At 41.0% G+C, this 22,693-nt stretch overlaps 1 long non-coding RNA gene across 1 annotated transcript; it reads right to left on the bottom strand.

Moving 5' to 3' along the window:
- Window positions 1-13,576: 13,576 nt before the first annotated feature.
- Window positions 13,577-19,931, bottom strand: LOC124790115. Its single transcript, XR_007016227.1, has 2 exons — window positions 19,704-19,931; window positions 13,577-13,700 (listed from the first exon to the last, which is right to left on the bottom strand). It is a non-coding gene; the product is annotated as an uncharacterized LOC124790115 (long non-coding RNA).
- Between the last annotated feature and the right edge of the window lie 2,762 nt (window positions 19,932-22,693).

Raw genomic sequence — 22,693 nt, 5'->3', positions numbered from 1 at the left:
AGTGAAAATACCGCCATGTTTTGCGACACGAAGCTAAGGGCCAGAAGATTCAGAAGACGGGCGAAAATAAATCGCTAATGCTGTTGCAATTTCAGCGTAATCCTGTATCCACTGTGTTTTCAGTAACAAATGGTTGGCTTGTCGATTTAATTGTCGTAATGGCATAACCTGTCAAAACGATCACTTGCAGACTCGCTAACTGTAGCTTACAAGTTCCACGTGATCGGCGTTCTTGTAACGGCTTCAGCAGATAAACTACGACTCGCCTACTGCGCTGTCTCGTCCGCATAGGTGCCCCCCTCACCTACATTTTTTATTAATTTTTTAATTTTTTTAAATTTTACACGTCAATTTACGTAGAACCAAATTGAGGAGCAAGTTTCCTTGGTCACGGAACGTGTTAGTATATGAAATAACAACTTGAAAGTAATGACAGATAAAATAAAATGGTTATGAATCGATAAAAAAGACAAGCCATAGGTTTATGTAAACGTACTCAACAATATAACACAGTATTCGGCTTAAGGAACTCCTCGACAGAATAGAAGGAGTTACCCATGAGGAGACCCTTCAGTTTCGATTTCAAAGCACGTAGCTAACTGCTAATATTTTTGAAATCTTGTGTTAGCTTATTGAAAGTGGACGCAGCAGTATACTGCACACCTCTCTTCACAAGAGTCCAGGAAGTGCGAGCCAACTGCAGATTGAATTTCTGCCTGGTACTAACTCAGTGAAAGCGCCTAATTCTTGGGAATAAGCTGATACTGCTAACGAGAAACGACAGTAAATAATATATATATACTGAGAAGTCAGTATCAGAATACCTAGACTATGGAGCATCTTACACCATTTGTTTTCCGAACCGCACGTTTCTGAGCCCTAAAATACCCTTTGAGAATGGGAATAGTTACCCCAAAATATAATACCATTCGTCATAGGCGAATGAAAATAAGCAGACTGCTTTTATTGTCGGACTATCAATTACTTTAGATACAGTTCGAATAGTAAAAATGGCAGCATTAACTCTTTGAACAGGATATTGAGCGAGGGCTTTGCACGACGGTTTGCTATCTATCTGAACACCTAGAAATTTGAACTGCTAAGTCTGACTAATCATATGCCCATTCTGTGAAATTAGAACACCGGCTTTTGTTGAATTGTGTGTCAGAAACTGCAAAAACTGCGTCTTACTGTGATTTAGATTTAGTTTATTTTCAACAGGCAATGAACTTATGTAATGAACTGCACCATTTGAAAAAATGTCAACGTTGCACCCAACATCCTTTACTACCAAGCTAGTGTCATCTGCAGACAGAGATATTTTGTAATCACTTCTAATACTGGAGGGAATGTCATTTACATAAATAAGGAACAAGAGTGGCCCCAGCACTGTTCACTTGGACACCCTCCAGCTGACTGTGCCCCACTCAGTCTCGACATCATAGTCACTCTCAACATCGTGGTAATGACCTATCGCTGACTGTTGTTAAGGTAAGAGATGAACTAACTGTAAGCAATTCCCCGTATCCCAACATATTTTGATCCACACACAAAAACGCCTTAGTTAAATCAAAAAAGACGCCTAGCGTTCGAAACCTTTTGTTTAATCCATCCAGTACTTAACAGAGAAAAGGGAATATAGCATTTACAGTTGTCGTGTCTCCTATCACACCGTCTACGCCACTGATGATCAAGTAAATTTGCACGCACACTACCGCTGGCACTCTCTTTTGTAATTAAATTCCATTTTTTAACGATAACCGCCACAATGACCTCGCAGCAAGGACACCTTAGTCACTACATTCGCTATGGAATCAGAAGCAGCCTTTCCCATGGAAATGCACAAACCGAGCAAGGTAAATGCCAGCGGGTAACCGACGACTTCCCTTGCAACTGGCCATCTCATAGCCACCTCCAAACAGAAAGACGTGCTGCTCTTGCCACTCCTCTGGGCAATCCTCACGTACTCACGGAGGCGCTTGCACACTCCCATCGATGTAGCTCTCAAGCCCCCGTCTTCTCTAGTGGGCTTACACGGAGTCCCTCCACCCACGAGCCGATAATCAGTGCTCTCGCGGCGAGCCAAAAACGGCCAAAGCACTGCCGCTAGACTATCCGAAGTATATTAACACGCCCGTATCAGTTATGGGGCACCATTAAGGCCTCCCGTGCCCAATTCCCAAGAAACTAAGCGAAGAGATACAAGGGTTTATTACGTCTCTTAAAGTCGAATCCGAACGGGTGAACGATGATGCATTAAGTATCGAGCCCAACGAGGAGGATGTAGTCCTAATACTTCAAGAAGAGGTTTGTCGACTTTTAAGAGCGATCTTTACAAGAAAATCAACATTTTAAAAAGGAGTCGGAAACCTCGAGCTTACCCCATCTTCATGGAGTCCAAAACTCTGGACGATTCGAGTACAACAGACTACATCGCCCATTCGATCACCCTGGTGGAACAGAGGCACAGAGGAAGGTAAACAGTGGGGCGGGGTGTACCCCTTAGGACGTCAACTGCTCGCAGTACGCTACTCTACAGAAAGAAGGGCAGTGTTGTACGAGAAGAGCGTATCTAGGAACTGACCTATCGGGATGAGGAGCGGGAATGGGGGAGGGGGAATAATTAATGTTAATTCTGCGTTGTATCGTGAAATAGTTATGAGGTTTTGCTACTCTGAATACACTTACTATCCATTATATGTTTTTATGTTGTTCAAAATGGTACTGGATCGATACATCTGTCTGTGCGGTGGGCAAGATGCGAGTTACGATACTATGGAGACTTTCCTCCGGTGGGTCGGCAGCTTTCCTACGCTACTCTGCTCTGGATATGCCCATTTTCAAAAGCATGTCATTTTTATTCACGCCCAAGTAATTGCAGATAATTACAGCCAACGACAATCCGCCGAGAAAATAACAAAACAGGCTACATTCTAAGGTGGCGAGGCCATTGCAAATGGAAACCTTTTACGATCAAAACTGCCTACATTTTATGGAAACAACTTTTGTCACTCACGACCAGCCTCTCCAATCATTATCGATTCATGGGCGTCGTTTTCTGTGGATTCGGATGCTTATCCTCGCCAGTTGGAGAAGATTATAATTTGTGATTCACTGTCCATCGTGCTGCAAGTAGCAAATATGCGGTCCAGGAACATCGCGTTACTTTGTTGATGGATTATTGGAAGGTTCTAGCTAATCACACAAGAAAGGCATATGGTTCCACCAAATCTCATTACATTGTCCGCTGTATCATAGCGAAAACAGCACGTCCATATACGCTGCTCACTCACATTACTGTGATCACCCCTATCGTAGACGTCAACTTGCAATAACCACTGACAGACAGCAAGTGGCAGCATCAGCAGTAGTGGGTACAAAAGCGTGTGGGAGGGACGCCGAAAGACTGCAGTTCTGTTCGTAATGTGAAAGTGGAGCAATTTATTCGACGTCCAAAAATGCAGTCATCGGTTTTTCGGACAAGGATGGAGGATGGAAGCATTTCCGAAACGGCAAAGTCCATATACTCTTGGTGTGCCGCCATGGTTAAAGTACATTCTGCTTGGCCCAATGGCGCTTTCCAAAACCGGCGCCGAGGCAACTGTGGCGCATCACACACCATAGATGAAAGAAATGAACAGCAGTAGCAGAAATGTGTGCTGGAGAATAGGTAGACAACTGTTGATCAAATGACCGCCCAGACGAAGCTAATCCCAACAAGTTAACGTAGGAATAATTTCTCTGGATGACGCCTACTATTTAAGACATATACATCCCACCGTTAGCAATAAGACAAAAGTCTAGTCAAAAACCCGTACACTCAGTTAAATTTTGATGCTCTAGTCGATTTCTAGAAGGTGCTCATCCACAAAGATAAAATCCTGACGAGGATCATAACCATGACAAGTGGACGAGGAGAGTTATTTTCACCAATCGCCATGAGCAGCCGAAACTCATCTGTAAGAGTGTTTCCATAGGGCTGGTTGAACTAAGACGCGTGAGTCTATGGAGAATCATGGAAAACAACAATTATAGACTGCCCGCCTGATGGAACCACTATCCAGCTGCAATAGGTCACAGTTGCCTGAGTAACAACGTCGGAAATTTTCAGCCTTTCTGCCTCACATGTCAAGAGCATTTAAACCTATAGAGAAGAGAAGACCGATCAGACAAAACAACGTCAAACTCTACATCAACAACGGAATTTCCAATACAAAGTGTCTCAAGCTGAATGCCGCATTCTTCAGAAGAAAGTAGGAAATGTATTGGAAGACGACCTCATTCAGTCATCAGAAAGTTATTTGTTCCTCTCTGTGAACCTCGTAAAGAAGAAGGTTTTTAGATAATGTTTCCGTGCTCCTTACGGACTGCTAATTTAGCCTAAACATCGTATACTGATTACAAAAAAAAAAAAAAAGAATTCATTCACCCGCTTAAACTGCCAGTATCTCTTTTTGCAGTCAGGTAAATGTGACACGGAAGCTAGTGAAACGTTGATCTTACCAAAAAGCTGATACGAAACTATGCATAGATTAAGAGCAAACAGCTCATTAATTTTATTTTACGTGTGATATGCAGTAAAATAGTAACTTCGATTGGGTATGTGGCCAAAAGAAAATATGCCTATATGAACAAAAATAAATATATTACAGTTTAAAGCCATATTTTCTGTTAATCAACTGTGGCTGTTCGAAAAATATGAAAATAAATAAGAATTAAGAAAATATATGTACCTGTTTTCCACAACTATCTTTTTAATTTTTGTAATGTCATTTTTAACATCGGACAGTGTACATACTTATTTTTTCGTCCAACATCAGAGATGCAACAGGAAGAAGTGCAGAAGACATTGCCACTAATTGTCAACAACATGACCGACAAATCGGCAGCTAAATCGATACAAGAATTCTTTTTACGGTCATCTTGTTTTTACTGTTCAGTAGAGCTAATTATGGTGTCGTGTTTTAAGTACCCATTCCAAGCTTATGAACAATAGTTAAAGAGATCAAAGGAGCCATAGCAATGGAGATAACACACCACAAGAGGGGCCATTCCGTACGAAGAACTTGAGTTATCATTTTAAATAAATTTTACATGCTAAACAGACCAACGTACGACGTAAGCATTCTCCAATGTTGGGTTATATTTCTCTTCCTCCGCGGTATGATGACAGAACATAACAAGACTATGTTCAAAAACTTTAATATATAAATCGTCATTCCTCGATATATTTTGCTTCATTACGTAATTTAAGTAGACAACAAATTTAGTGTCTGGTAACGGTCTCTTGGAAACCTTCTCAAGAAAAACTCTATTCAGTTAACATTCCTCCATCATTTTTTCACAATATAGCCAATACGAATTTTTCGCTACAATTTGGATCAGCGTCTAGTTTCACAATCGGGGACCATTAAGATGCAGAAATTATTCGAAATGTTTCAAGGATGGGAAACAATCCCGGCATCTGCCTGGTACTACTGTATTTAGGGAAGTGACGGAAAAATTAAATCAGGATAGCCAGACACCGACTTGTTTCGACGTCCTCTCGAATGCGATACCAACGGGCTCAGCACTGTACCACAAAAAGTGGCTTCACATTCAGTTTTTCTCTTAGTTGTTACGTTACCTGAGATATAGTATATTTTTGCATTCCTTAGAAGTATCATATCTGCTACCCAAATTTAACTACTGGCTTCCTCCTTTCAGAGATGTACATATACTGATGAAAGTAACATACTGTTCATAAATTAAAATTTTGTGTCTCTCGTTGTTTTGCTATTGAAACATGCTATTATTGGTTCATAAATATTTTGCACCTTACTGAAGTTTTATGCAGGTACGTTTACAATTGAAGAGCTATCTGTATTACTTAAGAGTATGTGAGGTAACGAAACCAAGTCGATTGGCGGATCTCTGAAGGAAAAGGTTCCCCGTCCTCACATCGTTTACCAAATATGCTTTCAAATATTTCATAGTATCCTTTGAAAATTAGTCTTCCCGTTTCTATGTCGCACTGTCACGTTATTGAAATGCATGTACGGTTGCAATTTAATCTGCGTTATATGGTCAGATAGCATCACTCTCTGTCGTTAGTACCAAGCTAGTTGCTTTCATGGGAAATGCTTCTCGTAGTAAAAACTGGAAATATTTCTAAAGTTAGTGACAGTTTTGGACTGGATGCTTCCAGCATCGTACTGTGTGTTGCTCATGTGAACGTTTTGAATAAAAATACTTGTGACTGCATGAAACAAAATAAGATAGTAACTTCATTAGAGGGTAATAAACTGGTTAAACTGTTAAAAATACCATTATCTTTGCTATAACAGGTTGAAAACTTCACCAATTGTATTACACATCGACAAATCGTGGCGCCACATATAGCGTGCATGAAAAATTTTTCTGGATATACAGACTCAGCATCCAAAACAATCAGTGTCTGATGTTTTTCTTTCGATGAGTGTGTCATATCACAACACATTAAATGATCTGCTACTGGTTTCTTGCTCGATGTCAAGTATACACATCATTCAACATATTGTCGGCGGCCACTTAATTTTCTGTTGCTGCTGAGGATAACAAAATGACGTTAACAGACGTGGCCTGGAACATTCACACATAATCTCTGTATCAATCACTAGTCTACATCATTCGAACGGATTCAAATATTTATTAGGCCAGTGAATAGAAGAGAAAAACCCAATAACGCAAAATCTAGTGCATAGAGAAAACTGTGTTAAGAAAAGATAAATAATCTGTCATATTTACTTATAGAGTACACGAGTTGTCGTCCTTGTTTATTAATTTTATTCAGCGGGAGATCTCAGACAGACAGATAACAAAAGACATTAAGCGAAGATGCAACAAATAACAGAACATATCTCTTATGTACGAGAACAAAAATCGAAAGCAATCTACACGGGTTCAGTGATCACGTGTACAGAGTCGAACATACACGCTGCTCTCTGGTCTTAATAATACTGCGTCATTCAGAACATTTATAAACATCTACATTGGCCTCCTCCCTCTTACATTTAATCCCAAGGAGGTAGAATTATCTTCCCGTAGTCTGTCCGAAATGCTAAGACTAGAAACTTACGCAACACAGTTTGCTATGAAAATGTTTTCCTCCAAGGAAATTTTTTTAAACTTAGCTTATCACTTACGAAATCACTTGCAGCGTGCCTGCAGCCTGCTACAGACACCGATAAAAAATTCTGCACGATTTCTTTATTTCTCAAAGCCACATTTATGAACAGATACGGTACTACGAGGGGTTCCAGGGAGTACACATGCAGCGAGGCATCAGCCTTCAGTAAGCGCACGATCGATCACTAAGATGATTATTAATTCGTACTATAAGCTATTGTACTACCGATTTTATAATACGTACAAACTTGGGCAACATATCCGTTTTATATAAGCGTCAGGTGTCCCAACAGTTGTGACTTCCAAATTCAACTGGATCCTATTTTAAGTCGAACTGATATTAGTGGAATTCTTTAAAAATGTCAATGAGGAAGTGTTTCTGTATGTTGTTGATTCAAAACTTATGTGGATAAAAGTCTTACGTAAAGATCGCAAATTTAGTTTACTGATAACCGATCTCGCCTCACTGGTGAGCCATCCTCACGTCAGACCATTGGACGCATTCACGAACATTTCTTAAGAAAATCTAGCACATAAGCCGGTAAGGAAGTCGCCGCGTGCCCACAGTCTGGCGCCTCGACACGAGACCACATGAGACATGGCGAGAGGAATGCCAGCGAGCATGCAGACACCACACTAACTTGCTGATGGCGGGAAGTCCAGCGAACTGCGAAGCAGAATATAGAGATTTCTCTTGGTGGATTGTAAAAAGTTGGTGCCCTGCATTCAATTCTGGCAGCGTGGAATTACCCAGCGTCGATCGATCACTGGTGGGCGTTGCAAATGGAGCCCACGAATGACGAATTGGTACGACGAGATATTCAGCGCTCTAAAGGACAAGGATGTGAGGAAGAAGACCTAAACACCCAAGTAGAAGCATTCCAGGGCTCATTCTGATTCTGGAACAGATTATTACAAGACTGATTTTTTGCTGTAAAACATCCAACATACAGCGCTTATCCCCCTGTTTACTTTGCGTTCTGGCTGTATATCAGTTTGGCTTCCACTTGGTTTTAAGCGTATTAGATAGTTCATGACTTAACCCTAGGACGCCCAAGCCTTTTTTTCTAACTTGGATGCCTAAGAGGGGGTTCGGCGAGCCCACATGTATTAAGTAAGTTTACTGACGAAAAATTACAACTTTCAAAATGGTTTACGTATGTTAACTAAGGCATCAGTTTATAAATGTTATTAATTGTAATAAATATTGGATTGAGTGAATAAAAAATTGGCATACTGCAAATACAAAATACGGATGTGTTCATATACAATAGACTACTCTGAGTCCTTAACTTCAAGGCAAGAGACACACTTCACAATTTTTTCTGAATGTGTGTACACAAATGTTTGTGACACCTTCCGCAATACTGTTTTGGTTTACTTAGATTGTTGTACTTCTGCTTCTTTGATTTAGCTTTTGTTACACAAATATAGCACCGACCTTTCCCTGGAGGAGGCTGACGTGCTTCTGTTGTCACTTCTTTGATTTTCTTTTGTAGAATAGTCTCCATTGATTGAACAATTTGGTAAGATAACCCTCATGCATTGGCACTTCTTTCTTCTACCTGCAATTTCACTAGTTCCATCCCAGATAAAGTTTCCGTTTGTTGTGTTTCTTTTCATTCCATCTTGGATGTTGCTGGATGTGTATGGTGGTTGCATTGATAGCACAAATGTCGATGAGAGAGTAAAATATAGATAGAGGCCATCCGTTTGTTCCCCTCTTGCAGGTGTACATACGCACCGTTTGATCAATGGTATCAAATCCACCCTTAGTGGAATTATGATATGCATTTATCTCGGTTTTATTCTTCTCTCCTCCAACAGTGCCTTTATCTTGGTGCACTGTGGCCAAACATCAGTAAGTTTTTACTTGATTTCGTTTTTGCTGTGTAGGACACCGAAGTTACTGGAGGCCTACGTGTTGGGAACTGCACTAACTCACTGCAAGTTTACAAGATAAATAACAGCTGACTGACATCAACAATCACTTCCTCTGAAAGTAAACCGATTGTTGTGAATATCAAGAATACCAACCAACGAGAAACTAACTTGCATTGTTGTAGAGATGAGAAATACGAAATCCACTACGGGAAATTTTCTATAGCGTGGAAGCCTAAGAGGGGGGGGGGGGGGGGGTTGTTGGACCCATAATAAGTTGGTTTTTTTTAAGCAGGAATTTTCTATAAAATACATTGACACTAACGTTTCATAAAATAGCCAACAAACAATAACTCAAAGGGAATATGTAGTATGAAAGTTACTTGGGCAAAAGCAGGGGACATAAAAAAATTGTGGGTTCAACGAACCCCCCCCCCCCCCCCCCCCCCCCCTTAGGCGTCCTAGGGTTAAAACCTACATACATTGTCAGCGTAACGTTCGGATGCACGAGCACTCTATTTTGTTTCCACAATTTGATCTCAACACACAAATGAAATTTAGACATTGCCTCTGCGTGTGGGCCAGGATGCCATAAGAACACTGAGAGACACAAAATCGTTACGACAATCCAGAAAACAGATATGTGCAAACCGCCACAAGTGGCTGCCAAGAAAACTAGACAAACCACTAAACAAAAGTGGCTAAATGGTTCGTTCCCTGCTGCAAGTGACACCCATAAGCTAATGACTAACGAAATAGTTATTCGATCTGGAGTTTAACTGAGGTTCCTACTGGCAAAATTGCATTTGTGAGCATCAATAGGATCTTTGAAAGATGGTCCAAAGTAAGTGGAAACTACGATAAATCCTCTTTTGGCAGTATTAGGGTATGGATTTTCCCAAATTTGATGATAAGAGCACTTAGTCATGTTTTAATTATATGCCGAACACATCTCTGGAATTTCAGCACCAGCTCTTATTCCGATCTGTATTCAAACGGTTTTCCATGGCTTTGTGAAAACTCGGATTGTCCTTAGGTGTCAAAATAAGTTACGAATGGCTCGTCTAAGTGATAACAACGATAAGAGGTTCATCATTATCTGTAAAGGAGACTGAAGTAATGTGAATTGCTGTCGTTGAGGAAAAAAGCTGTTGGCTGTTTGGCATAAAGATTTCAAATGTTCGACAGATTTCTATGGATGCTCCCATATTGGAGACTAAACGACTTTCAGCGAGTGAGGATGAACTTCACCTGCCACATTTCCGGTTTAGGTACTCTATGGTTTCAGAACACCACTAACGGCAATCCCTGGGCCCCTTCCACTCGACACGACATGAACAAACCCGTCTCTGTCTGTGTTATAGCCTGATTTTTGTCTAGCTTTTAAATAGACAAATAAATTATACCGAATCGAGAACATAAGTATACATAATTTTGCCGAGAAAGAAAATAAGACTGGTCAACAATGAAATTATTGCAGCTGATCCTTATGTATTTGAGTCTGATAAATACAAGAATAAAGTTATAATTAATCCACTAACCGAAAATTTAATATAAGAATAAATATATATATTTTACGTTTATTAGTGTAGTTCCTGAACGTAATGATAGAAAGAACATAATTTTAATTTATTGGGTCAATAATTGACATAATCCCGGCCTAAGGCAAGATTGGCTCTAGCAACAGGCAAGAAATGAGATCTGCTTCGGATAGAAAGTGTCCTGCTTGGTTGCCAGAGCAGTAGAATGTTTATTTGATGAAGGAAGCGAATCCGGTGGGATTGTCAACTGTGAAATGATAAGTATATTGTCAGCTAATAGTGTGTTTCCTTAAGCACTGTTTTTTAGAAGGGTGGTATGTCATGAAACTGTCCAAGCGATAAAAACAATTTCTGTACGTCTGTGGCGAATCCATCTTAAAAGTGCAGAGATGAGATTTTACTCCTCGATTTAAAAGAGCTTACGAGTGTTGTATTCACAATAAAACAGACCAGGAAAAAGTTCTTGTCTCTTGGAATCTATTGTGTCAACTGTGTATCATTATTAACAGACTGGTTTAAAGGGTCCCGTCATGTGCGTTTTGCAGTCCCTATGATATCAAGGGAACCTACAGGTCACGTAACAGACTACTTCTTCTGCCTGACATATCTGGAATTAGTTGAAACTCCAAACATACTAATCACTTAAAACTGTTGCGCTGATAGGCCGTGGTCGATGAATAATACTAATCGCTGACGTTTCGCCTCCGACTGCGGGAGACATCCTCCGGGGTAAAGCGGCGAACTGCCAGGGGAACTCAAGGAAGTGCTGATAGTATAAGCAGTGCAGCGAGACGAGCGTGATATCTAAAACCTCGCATTATTATGCCCGCATGTATAGAGAGGCTATCGAGATTGATAGAAACCGTAATAATTTTAACAGGAAAGAGGAACGTATAGAACTGAATAAAATCTGGATGTCAGCGTTGCGTCGGAAGGGTGACGATCGATTTCTTTCAATCCAGAATGTTGGTATTACCAGCGACAGTCTCATAGCCGATGCCACGTGATGGACAGTTGCGCTCTTTTCATTGCCTATATAATCGGCGCTTCCTCGAGCTCTCCTCGCCGTTCGCCGCTTTATCTCCGAGGAAGTCTCCCGCAGACGGAAACGAAACGCCAGGGAAGAGTTTTATGCATCGAACACGGCCTGTAAGCCCGGAAGTTTTAAGTGACGACAATACCGGCCATGAAATCCTACATTGTATGTCCAAACATACTATTAAATAACTTTCTTTTGAATCAGCAGTCTGACAAGCGTCTCATGGACCAGGCCCTCTCATACAATCTCCACCAAATGACAAAAATGTGGCTGTTGATTTTAAAGTGTTGATGACATTAGTGAATTTCAACAACAGAGTAACGCAATTTTTTTGTAGGAGTTACCACAAATGAACCTCACTTTCTAAGTGACTTACTGGTGATCTCCGATTACCCAAATGCGAAGTAAACTTACTTTGCTTCAAGATTGAGAGGCTGGCACATTCTGCGGAGCAGCATCGAAGTAGGTTCTTTCAGTGAACGCCATAGGCAACTTGAGCATTTATTTACTGAGCAGGAGGACCAAGATATCTGTAATAACGTTGACTCTTCAATAGAGACACTAGGTGCTGGACATAAGCCTGAAAACTGGCGTTTTTTCGTTGACTCCTCCAAAAATAGTTTGAGAACGGTCTTGCTGTATAATGTAAACAAGTTTCTAGCCATTTCCACAGCCCACGCAGTTGGTATGAAGGAAAGTTACACAAACATACATCTCATGCTCCCCAGTACCCGCTATGATGAGTATTCATGGCAAATTTGTGCAGGTTTTAAATTGATAGCTACTCTAATTGGATTAGAACTCAGCTATACTAAGTTGTGCCGCTTCTTGTGCACGTGGGAAAGCAGATACAAATCAGTCATTATGTGAAGGAAAGCTGCCCTAAGAGAGAGCCATTCATTCCACAACAGACCAACCATCACTCATCAGCCATTGGTGAGTGCTAACTAAATCTCTTTGCCTCATGTTCAAATAAAACTGCGTTTCAATAAACACTTTTCTGAAATCATTGTGTTGTGGTGAGAGTACATTTCGGTTCTTAAAATCCAAGTTCCCAAAGATCAGTGAAGCGGAAGTAAAAGAGGGAAAATTTATCGGCCATCACATTACCGAAAATATAACAGATCTGCAGTTTGTAAGCCCGTTATAAACGCAAAGATCGACAGCAATTAAATAACGTCGTAATAAACGTATTAGCAAAGTATACGTCTGAACATTATAGACAACTATTCAGTGAGCTGACTAAGGGACACAGGGTCATGGGCTGTGAAATGTCGTTGAAAGCGCGCACACGCGACTCCCATCTTGATTTCTTCCCTGATAATATCGCCAGTGTCAGCAACGAACAAGGTAAGTGTTCACACAAGGAAATCGCTGAAATGCAAAAGCACTACCAGCAAAAATGGACTCCAAATATATTGGCATACCACTGTTGGAAATATAAGAGAGATGTTCTTTACAGGAAAGTACAGTCGGAAATCTATTTCACGATGTATTTTAGGTAGGTAACATGAGATCTAGCTAATGTTTTACATTTACTCACATTCATAATACCAGAAGTGTTATAAATGTGATTACTCACAAACTATAGCTACAGGAAAATTTCTGTAAAAGGATGTGAAATTAGCACAGCTAACTAAGTAAGAATTACCCATTACGTGTCTTTTAACATTAGAAACTTTAATTTCGTTCACCATCCTTGTTATTGGAAGGTAGCCCAGGAAAATATAGTTTTGGCTATGGATAACTGTCAGTGAAATAGATTCTCTTAAAAATGTAAGAAAATATCAAACACTGAAAAACAAATTTTTAATACTGTATTTAATTTATTATTATTACACATATTTAGCAATGATTTCCTAATAACTTGGGCAATGGAAGGGTATGACGGAGGAGAGCAAGTTGCAAAGAACAAAACTTGAAAACAGTGATACAACTGCCAAAATAAAAACATAAATGACAAGAGCTGTTTGCATCAGTATCACATTTATTATTTACATTATAAATAACTGTACAAAATTTATGTACATATAAAAGCTTCCATTTTTCTTTTCTGTTGCGATGTCTTCCACATTATGAATGTCCCAAGCCACCTGCAAAAGACAATATAATAAGAAATTTCGAAGAAAAAGTGCTCCAGTCATTATTTGAATGAAATCGTTTGGTCTCAGCACAACCTTAGCGAAACTAACACAACGTAACGGTGTGAGGTGCACAAATAGTGACTAAAACAAAAGTTTCGACAGTACGGTACACACAACTAATGCTTCCACAATAGTCTGTGGAAGTTAGCCTCATAGAGGCGCTTCACCTTGAGAACTTTATTATTCATTTTTCAGTTCGACAACAAAATTACTGAAAATAGGAACTACTGATTAATCAAATAGTCTTTGTGCAACTTGTAAATATGTATTACCTGATATTATCCACGTGCAAATCATTTTATTGTTAACGGCCCATTCCTTATAGACGAGTTCATAATATTAATTACAGTTGCAGTCGATGTGCTTATCAAGAGATATGGCAGAGGAAGTATTCCGATTCCCCACGACAACTACCCACTGTTAAGTTCGCTATTTAACTACAAAAGCGGAGTCCTGAGTCATTAATAGTATAAGAGTAACTGTTATACGTACAGATCGGCTAAAATTGTGGTGACAAAGTATGTTAAATATATTATCTTCCGCACACCAAAATCAGTGAGAATAAAGATAATTCTTTCGTTGAAGAAAACAGCATTTACTATCGGAAAATGTCCGGAACATAGTACTTCCATGAAATCTTTGCACTAAGGCTTGGCCCATAAATGTAAGACATGTAACTTAATTAATTACCGAGATATTTTGAAACGCCAATAGCTCACTAATGTGAGGGTTCAGTACCAGAAACTGATACATGATTCGTTTTTTAATAACAGAATACAGTACGTTATTCTGATAGCCGAATATTCAACAGAAACCAAGGAAAAATCGGATGTATCGCAATGAAAGGTATTAGGACAAGTATGATTCTAAATAAATATGTAAGGGTTACGATGGCGTAATGCCTCCGAATCTGTTATGTGGAAACAATTAAAGCATTTAAAATACAAAAACAGTTATCAACATTCGAAATCTTTATTCTTCGTGTCTACATATTCAGTAGCAATACGCGTCTAGAGTTCTCCAAACTGTAGCGTGTAAATGGCAATGCGTAACTTAACATGGTCGGTGAGTGAGAAACAGAGTTCTGTAAATGAATTTCTTTCGTCTACACAAGAAGCACCGCTTCCTTCCGCGAGGCAATGCCAGACTACACACGAAGGGTAGGACATCTGCAATGATCCGACTCCTTGGGTTCATCGATCATCCTCCATACTGTCCCAAATTGGCTCCATGGAGAAATAAATGGACAAACGTTCCAGTTGATTTAATGAATGTCTGTTATTTTTGAATAGGAGTGGAATTATAAGTCCAGTGCCGTCACATAATTTAGGTATTCTAGGTGGGCAAAATGAAACTGACCCCGAAAATATTTACATTAAGACTGACGCGGGGTGGACACCTTCGTTAATCAACTTCACAGTAGATACTGCAAGTAGCCACCGTTGACGCGGATTCTTCGCTATGCTGGATTTATCAAACGGTGTGACATGCGTAGCAGCTCCGCCTGAAGAACTGCAGCAGTAGCGCTTACAAATTTCTGCTGTAGCTCTTCCAGAGTAATGTTTGGTTACATTCTTCTATTTTCCCCGCTGGTAAAAGTCGCAGGGAGAGAGATCAGGTGATCGAGATGGCCAGGAGGTTACACTGCCTCTGCTGACTGTCCTCTCGTCACTGAACACCTCATGCACTCGTGACAAGCTGATACGTGCTATTGCTCTGTCTTACTGGGAATATCTTTACAATCTTTCATCTTCTGTAAGCTGATTTTCATACAGTTCCTGAACGTACAGGTTAGCAAATGGTTCAAATGGATCTGAGCACTATGGCACTTAACATCTGAGGTCATCAGTCTCCTAGAACTTAGAGCTACTTAAAAATAACTAACCACAGGACATCACACACATCCATTCCCAAGGCAGGATTGGAACCTGCGACCGTAGCAGCAGTGCGGTTCCGGACTGAAGCGCCTAGAGCCGCTCGGCCACAGCGGTCGGCTACGGTTTAGCATTACGAGCTTGGCTAAAGAATCATGTTGCTGCAGTTACATGGGACATTGCGAACCAAACACCAAACTTTTCACTATGCAACCGCTCTTTAAAGCACCGATTGTGTTTTCCTGATGCATAACGGTGGATGTTGTATGAGTTCACGTACCCTGACAGTTTCAATCAGACTTCAACCGAAGGAATAAAAAACTAAGGATTCTATATCCTAATTCCACTTGACTAGAAACCATTGGCAGAATTCAACACTTGGACGCTCATCTGGAAGCTTTAACTCATACTCAATAATAAGTTTATAAGTATTCAGACACAGGTGCTATTAGTAATGTTCCCATTTGACGATATCGTTATTCGTATTTCCGCAGATAAACGGCCTTGAAATTTAGTAGGACTTGCTTCTAGCTCTTCCTTTACTCGAGCAATGTTTTGTAGTGTTCGAACTCTATATGGATGACAGAGAGTTTTATTCGCGACACAGCCTGTTTCGCGCCGATTGGCCGCTAAATTCCGAATTGCGAACCTTGCTTGACATTTTTCCCAGTCACTTGAAGTCTTAAGGTCTTGTGGAAACAGTTCCACACATGATAGACAACATAACGATAGACAACGAACATCCGCAGATTTATCGTCAGCACCTTTTGTCTTGGATTCAAATCGTCACTAATCACGTCTGCTCCTGTCAGTCACTCAAACGTAATAATACTGCGATGTACTCGGGACAAAGATTGCGGGAGATAGCTATCAACACCCGTCCGACGACAACTCACTGGTACACCGAAAACCCGGATCCAGCTTTTTCTGTGATGGGTAACTATCATGTTCATTAACGAGGCTCAATACTACGTCTGTCTAATAAACATTTATCTGCCTAGTCTCATTTTGGACAGCCTGTATAAAGCCAATACAAGGTACTCAAAGTAGAACAGGGCTGGAAGCAATGTTTTTTGGTGTTTCATAGGTGTAGAGCATATACGTAAAAACAGAATGAAAATATAGCTCAAACTCATGCTGCAGTGTCTTTCATGGGTGTTGAATCACAGTTTCTCTCATGGTAATGTATTCATAAAGTAAACACTTTATTAATGGGCATCGTTTAACCGTCTTAGTTTTCCGGTTTATAGTAAACTTTATGGTAAAGATGATTAAGAGAGAAAATAGGGAAGTTCATACTTCCTTAATAAGCGAATTAAAGAAGATGGTTTTTATGAAACTAGGAACTGGCAGTTGTTAAAGAAGTTGTGGAAATGTGTGACGAAAACAAAAAAACAAAAAAAGCATTTTTCTTTGAGATTGCTTTTAACGTTTGCCGTTGTCTCTTACCAGCTTCAGCTTGGGAGAAGCAGGATTCGGTATCAAAAAAATGGTTCAAATGGCTCTGAGCACTATGCGACTTAACTTCTGAGGTCATTAGGCGCCTAGAACTTAGAACTAACTAAACCTAACTAACCTAAGGACATCACACACATCCATGCCCGAGGCAGGATTCGAACCTGCGACCGTAGCGGTCGCTTGGCTCCAGACTGTAGCGCCACTCCGGCCTGCGATTCGGTATCGGGAAAACCTCACTTGCGTTTTCCATGGGCTCCTTAAATAGACTGACGCGAATACCGGAGTGGATTGCTTAAAAAACACTATATTTCGCTTGTCCTTCCATCCTTCCTTGTCAAAGATGAATACCTTACTGTATAATCTTGTGCTTGTATTTCTTCACCTTCAGCATATCGTAACCGAACTGTGTTCTCACAAAGATACACCATCATTCGGTTGTCTCCGCAATGAGAGGGAATGGTAAAATGAAAATATAATGCTCTCGGAATCAAAGATACGTCCTACCGCTAGTTCTCAATAAATTAGTTGTTGCAATATGTAGTAGATCATCAGGCGAGATGTGCAGTCCTTGGAGCTGGCAACGTACGTTGTCTGAGAGCTATGGACAGCAGTTAAGTGTGAACCCTGTCATATTGGATATATGCTACTGAGTAGCTGGGAAGGGTACTATTACTCACGATCAATAAGAAAGACCAACAACCGATAATACACGGTCCAGTCACAGTAATGTGAGAAACGGTCAAAAGCCAGAATGATCATGAATTGTAGCGCGGACGTGTAGGAAGAGAGTCAGTGAAGAGCTGGAAGTTATCGAGATGGATGTGAAGCCATGCCGAATCTAGTGCCGAGACCAAGTGCGCCAGGTTTCTGAGTTGAGGATCCGTGGCGCGAACAGCACGATCTAATTCTCCCCACACATTCTCTATCGTATTTAAATCCGGGGAGTTTTGTGACGAGGGGAGTACGGTAAGATCATCAGCGTGCATTTAAGACAACACCTGAGCATACGGCCTACGATGAACTAACGAATACCAGAAGCATAGCTACTGGTTACTCTTCTTCTGATAGCTATCAAGGGGACTTAATTCATTCGCACAAGTAATAATGTAGCTAACAGGAACGGATAAATTAATTTTTTTTAAAATTTGTGATAAGATCTTATGCGACCAAACTGCCTAGGTCATCGATCCCTAAGCTTACACACTACTTAATCTACCTTAAACTAACCTGTGCTATGGACAGCACACACACCCATGCCCGGGAGAGACTCGAGCCTCTGACGCGGGGAGCCTCGCGGAGAAGGGAGAATAGTAGTTCAAAATGAGGTATTGCTGTGACACTTAAGGCGATCAAACAGTGTGGATTACAGACAGCAATATGACTGAGAAACCACTTCGCTGCAGCTCCAAACGCGCTAAATGCCACACACTGAACAAATTATTCTGATTCCCAGCCGCCTGAGCTGTAGCCTCTTGCTTCGCATCCGTGATTCACCACGGAAAGTGAGGAGCTTTCGTGTGCCTTAAATCAGTGAATTTATAAAATCCTAAATCCAGTTCTTCACGATCGTGTAAAAGTGTACCAGTATCTGCACCAGCATATGTAACAAGGCTGCACACGCGTGAACAGTCTGCGCTCATTGTGTTTACGGTGAACAGCCTCGTTACATATGCTGCTGTGGATACTCGTTTGCTTTTGCATGGCATTTTAACTGGCAATACTAGTTCAGCCACAGTGTTACCGTATAGCGCCTGATGTTGGCATTATGGAATGCCGAAACCGGTTGCCTCCGGAAGAAAAACAGAGATGAAAATATAGCCGTTTTTTATTTATTGCCACTTATAAACGAGGTTGATGTGAATTTCGTTGGCGAGGTAACAATTTATGTTTGAACGTAATTTTGTTGCAATAACATTACGTTTGAACATAAAGTGATGTGTTAACTCGACAACCAAATTCACATTAAAATTGTTTGGTTCTAGATGGCACGCTACCAGTGTATGTCTGTATGCCAGAACAATGAAACTCCCGCTTGTGAGCACGGTAGTTCTGCTATACCCATGAGCTGCACCATTGTATTTCAGCTCCCTTAGCGATGTCCATAGGATATCTGATGCGGAAATTCTGAAGTGTACCAGTTTCCTCCAAACAAGAAAAGAAATAGCAACGTGCATTATTTTTCCAGGGTGATAATTACACTTGATGACTCTATGACGCTGCCGCCATCATTTCCAGTGTTAATGATCGGGTGGCCATTGTAAACAATGCAAGGTTTTAGCGAAAAAATTGCTAATACTTTTGAGCGACTTGGGCTAACTACTACCCAAAACTGTTATTAGTTCGAGGGCTTAAAATGGTTCGAATGGCTCTGATCACTATGGGGCTTAACTTCTGAGGTCATCAGTCCCCTAGAACTTAGAACTGCTTAAGCCTAACTAACATAAGGACAACACACACATCCATGCCCGAGGCAGGATTCGAACCTGCGACCGTAGCGGTCACACGCTTCCAGAGTGTAGCGCCTAGAACCGCTCGGCCAACCCGGCCGGCAGATCGACTGCGGCGGACATTAAGTGTGTATTTATCACAATTTTAAATAGACTTCGAAGTTGATATGTACCTCATGCCATGTAAACCCTCCTACATATGTTGCCGACTCGCACCGTTCCGGACCCACACCTCTGCCGCATCTTGATCATCTCTGCAATGATTTTCGGTTTCTCCCAGGGCCACCTCCTGGCTGCCGCGGGGGCGACGAGTGTGGCCGTAGCCACCAACACGAGAAGCAGTAGCAGCAGCGTGCGTGTCCTCATGGCGCCGGTTGTGAGCGTGCGATTACAGAGCGGACAAGAGGCGGCTGTCGGAAGCTGTCGCGGCAGGGGGCTTTTTATCTGCGTGCGCCGACGTCGTCTGCGGAGGCGCGGGGATGCACGGCGGCCACACGCGCTAGACGCAGGTCGGAGGTCACGAGGCCCGGGGGAAGAACTGCGCCGCGCTATCACTGACATGAGGCAAGAGTTGCCCTCCGCAGATATAATTTGGCGAAGCGGAATATGAGATGTCCATCAATTTCGCGTAAGTAAGAGAGTGAGATATCGGGCAGTATTTGCGCAATTTTATTAACGTCAACGTCTGTAATGATACAGTGCTTAGATATAATGATATAGTGCTTAGAGACATTTGAATCAATTTTTACTCGCCTTACACCAAGTGAGGCGTCGTTTGGCCTTTACCGGCGTGATATGTGGCTTCTGAGTAGCCGCTCGACCATGAAATCCAAGTTTCCTCACCTCCCGCCAAACTGTCATAACACTTGCAATGGATCCTGATGCAGTTTTGAATTCCTGTGTGATGGTCTGGATAGATGTCTGCCTATTGCGCATTACGACCCTCTTCAACTGTCGGCGGTCTCTGTCAGTCAACAGACGAGGTCGGTCTGTACGTTTTTGTGCTGTACGTGTCCCTTCACGTTTCCACTTCACTGTGCAATTGGAAACAGTGGACCTAGGGATGTTTAGGAATGTGGAAATCTGGCGTACAGACATATGACACAAGTGACACCCAATCACCTGACCACGTTCGAAGTCCGTGAGTTCCGCAGAGGGCCCCATTCTGCTCTCTCACGATGTGTAACGACTACTGAGGTTGCTAATATGGAGCACCTGGCAGTAAGGTAGCAGCACAATGCACCTAATATGATAAAGGCATGTTTTTGGGGGTGCCCGGACACTTTTGATCACATAGTGTATATGTCGTACCACGATATAATTTTTGAGATATATTCTGTGGTACAAGTGGATACTGTCTGCAAAACGTGTTGCGGATAGAGTTGGTAGTAAAGAAGTATTAAATCGAAACGACATGGCTGCAACTGAAGTTTTACTGCACGAGCGGCGATAATGAAATGAGCGGTAACTTTTTTTTCATCATATTGTGAGGTGGATTGTCAGCTAGAAAATCTTACTTAAAGGTTTGATATTACGTCTAAACTTAGTTTGAAGTCTCTAAGTGCTCTGATTCTTAAGTAGTGGCTGGATTTAGACTGGCCGTTTGCCCGCCTTCCGATAAGCTGCCTCAAGACACATTCACAGTTTCTAAAAGACTTGCCTTCTGCGTTACACTTTTAACGTACCATTATAGTTCTGAATGAATTGGTTATGATGATATTTTAAATTTTTAGTTCGGTCACTATGAATGTGAAATAATGAAATCATATCATTTTTACCCCTGGTAGGTCCTAGGTTGGCTACATGCAGCTGGGAATTGGTTACCATGACCCAGTTTAGCAATGTAATGAGAGAGTTAATAAATGATTAGCTTGAAGAATGCGTCCTACATGACTGAAGTTCTAGTCGCTTACTATGAATTTCATTATGTAAGACACGATTTGCTATTTGGAAAAAAGTTCAGTAATTCCACAATTAGTACATCTGAGGTACATATTCTCACACTGGGCTATCATGACACTACAGGCCATTATTTCAGTTTCAGACGATTACTGTAGAGAACAACGCAGTGTCTTTCCTATTATTTTCTGAAATCTATTATTCGTTCCGTGCGCACTTTTGCGATTATGTAATTGATTTGTTGAAAAGCTGAAACCCCCAGAAAGATACATAATAACCAGGATAATAGTTTTCTGTGATAATGTGGATAATGGTTCCAGCAGTACTGAGGAGACATCGACTCCTACATCCAGTGCAAAGAAGTACCACGGATTTGTGTGGACCAGAGATCTGGTGCTTATCTCATTTTCACCCTCGTTGTAATTCTGTACAGATCATGAAGTTATTTCTTGAGTAGGTCACTCTCAGATTGTTATTCGAAAATCAGTTTCTGAAGATGACGGATTTTGGTAGACTGTGGTAATACGTACAAATACTTTCTCATTTGTTGTTTACGTTGTACATACACCTAGGGTCTGGTTCTATTAAACGTAACCTATGTATAGGTGCAAGATTTGTACTAAAAGTATATTATATTCTACGCGCTGCAGTGCTGTAGTGACATACAATAAAGAAAACATATCTAGAGTTGTGTGCTCTGGAAATTAAGTAATCTTTACCATGCAATTAATTGACAATGAGAGTATTATGAACGCCTAAGGGAAACATAATGATTTTGAATGGCTAACTAGACGAAAGACGAAAGCTTTTAAAAGTAGGATAGATGAAGATTAGAACTATATATCCGTTCATTAAAGCATTGCGTTGTAGCGCTATCCCCAGATAATAAAACATTTTGAAAGCTTTAAAGTTTACTACAAACGCCACCTAAACTGTTTGGTTGTTTCTGTTAGTCTTTCTCCAGGAATTATTTCGCATTTATTGTCATTTGAGGAGAACTCGAATCAAGACAACAAGCGGAGACACATTCTAGACAGTTGTATATTTGGCTACAATCATGCACTTCTGATACACTCTTGAAGAGATCAGCATCGTAAGTGAACGATCTGATTCCTACAATGACCATACCTGGGTAGTTGTTTTAGTATCAGTTGTATCAATACCCCGCCTTTGGGCAATCTTGATGTTACTGTCTTCTATGTAGAACGTATCTCACAATAATGACGCAATGGGTACCACCGGTCGGATATTCTTTGTATCTATG

This window comes from Schistocerca piceifrons, chromosome 3, assembly GCF_021461385.2.
Source record: "Schistocerca piceifrons isolate TAMUIC-IGC-003096 chromosome 3, iqSchPice1.1, whole genome shotgun sequence".
In the NCBI taxonomy this organism is placed as follows: Eukaryota; Metazoa; Arthropoda; class Insecta; order Orthoptera; family Acrididae; genus Schistocerca; species Schistocerca piceifrons.
This window is presented reverse-complemented; position numbering and strand designations above follow the sequence as displayed.